Below are 2,906 nucleotides of genomic sequence, written 5' to 3'. Positions count from 1 at the left end.
GAAAATATAAAAATAGAAAGAAATAGATAAAAAATAGGTGGACATATAATTAGCTCAATAGAGAGATTTAATTTTTGCAAGGTTACCAAACTAGACTTACCTTTTTTTTCTTATTTTTGTTTTACATTGCTAAACTATTATTAATTTTTTATTTTTAAGTTTCAACTTTTATATTTAAGTTTTAACTATATATAATTTTATTTAAAACATCAAAAATTTTATTTTTAACTTGTGATATTTTTTGTTAGTATTTATATTTTCTTACTTATTTCTTGTTTACTGGAGAGACGCTATGTGATCAAACAACATTGCTCTTATATAGAGTGTTTTTAGATCTAACGATCTTTAGATCGAAAGATCTTTCGATCGAAAAAACAAAGAAGTAATACGCTTGCCCGTTTTTGCTGACGTGGCATCGTATAATACATCCATATAATATGGGGTAACATAACATACGTATGTATATAGCGTATCATATGTATCCCGTATAACGTATAATGCAACTCAGGTGGTACCTCTTCATGCATGGTCCGAGATTAATTGGTCTTACGATGGGGCTTGGATCCCTTCCTTGGCCTATCTTTATTGGTCTCATCTTGGAGGTTCTTGCCTTTGGGCGTCTACACGGATGGTGTTGATCTTGATCAGCAGCATGCTTGGATGATGGCAAGGCCGCGATCGTGCTGGTGGCATCAACTGGGGTTGGTGATGGGGCTTGGTCCCCCCTTTCATGACGTGTGAATCTTGCAACTCAGTTCTCGATCTACCGAGCTCCTCCTTGTGTGGTGCAGGGCTCTCCCAAAAAGCCCCTCCTACCATGCTCTAGTATGCTTCTCTACTCTGGGGTGGTGATTTCTTTTTGGTGCTCTTGTTACTACTTAATTTGGGCACAACATGCCTTGTATGAGGAGGAATGTTGTGGTGGCTCCCAATTGAATGCTAGCAAGAACATGTCCTTATTCGCTTGTATCGGCAATAGTTTTGGATATTTAGTTGTATGGGTTTCAAGCTTCCTTGTAAATGCTCATTTGCAATTTATTTAGGTTGTGATGGTGTTGGGATGCCATAGCATGGTTAGCTATGTAAAGTTTTTGGTTTCTAATTTAATTCTCGCTCACATTTTGAGTTTTGCAAAAAAAAAGATTTTGATAATCCTTCAAGGGTTTTCATTTTTTGTGATTGTTTCTGAAAAAGAAAACCATACTTAAATATGTTAGCTAGAGGGTTGTTCAAGAATATAAACTTGCATTTGCATTTTAGAAGCTATCATGATCAAAAACTATACTCATCAAGTGGACCCCCGTAAGTTTGTGATTGATGCTTTGAAGAAATCAATTGCATAAGCTCAAGAAAAAATGAAGAGACCTTGTAGAAAATTGTACGTGACTTTTTCACAATTGTGCTATAGATAATTGCAAGTTTCCTGTACAATTTTTTTTTACTTGTGAGTATATAAAATAATTCGAAGTTCTACATGTTTGACATGGGCATTTCAAACATATTTCTGTATACAAAGGAAAATATATTTTTGATGTAGTTTTGCATTTTAGAAAGTGATACATTGCTTCCCCTCTCTATTGAGGAGTGAAGGTGGAAAGTATAAGTGCTTTGGTAAGTAGCAATTATTGAATCATTTCAAATATTATTTCAAATATTAAAAAGTGTACATGAAAAAACTTTGATATTTTGATTCTTGATACATAAATATTCAAAACCTCAAATAACTTCAAACTTCCCATGTAGATCAACTAAATGTGTAAAAGTATGTAGTACAGACACACTTGGGACACCTAAAACCTTGGTTACATTGTTGTTGTGGAGGACTCAATATTTTCAAGAGTATTGCACAATAATTTTTTTTTCAAAATAGGGTTCAAGCAAAGAGATTTAATTGAGTCAGGGAGCCGAATAGATATGTAGTTTCTCGGTTTCAACATGTAAAGTCATTTGTACTTGTCAAACTACACTAGAATAGTCCCAATTCCATGAGAGGGCCTTTGGAAGGCCAAAATTATGCTCTTAGTCAACACATGCTCAAGTATATTGTATGCAATTATATCAATAACTTACAAGTGACTTGGAAATTAGTTCCTCCTCAAGTATATTGTATGCAATTATATCAATAACTTACAAGTGACTTGGAAATTAGTTCCTGACAGCCATTCCATTGTTTTGTAACATTGAGTAAGAATACTTGGCTTTTACAAACATAAAAACAATAGAAGCAAGGTGTAAAAAACGTGTTTCTAGCTTCAAGACTAGTTTTACCTATAATTACTGCCACAATTCCAAAGCGATTGAATTCGCATTGTTTACTTGGTGTAGATGGTTAAAGCTATGAAGTAGGGTGAGTCTTTTGAAGACTCCTATTATTATTCACTAGAAAATGACCAAGGTAGGAGGGTGATGTTGACATGTAACTAGGAGTCTTTTGAAGACTCCTAATATTATTCACTAGAAAATGACCAAGGTAGGAGTGTTTGAATGTGTGCATATGAGATTTTTTTTAGGTTTAGATTATTGCCTTATAGATTGGTGCTAACCGACAATTCTATATATGTAGCACTGCTGATTGGCATAAGTAAATGCAAGTTTAATGGTTGACAACCTACTTTGAGAAAGAGAGAGTTAGAGCAATCCTATCTTAAAGAACCTTAATATGTTATACTCATAAAAAGTCATAAAAACTGTGTATTAAAAGCAGAGATAGTTATGTTAACACTAACACACGTGTGTTATGTAGAGACGTGAGTAAATTGCATCTCCAAAGGCCAGGTGGTGAGAAGATAAGTGAATTTGTGTGTGAGTGTGTGTGTGTGTGTGTGTGTGTGTGTGTGAGAGAGAGAGAGAGAGAGAGAGAGGACTTTGGGAACCTTCATGCACAACAAGCCCAGCATGATGATAAA

This window comes from Adiantum capillus-veneris, chromosome 1 (assembly GCF_014529385.1).
Source record: "Adiantum capillus-veneris isolate H3 chromosome 1, ASM1452938v2, whole genome shotgun sequence".
In the NCBI taxonomy this organism is placed as follows: Eukaryota; Viridiplantae; Streptophyta; class Polypodiopsida; order Polypodiales; family Pteridaceae; genus Adiantum; species Adiantum capillus-veneris.
Note: the sequence above shows the minus strand (reverse complement) of the source record.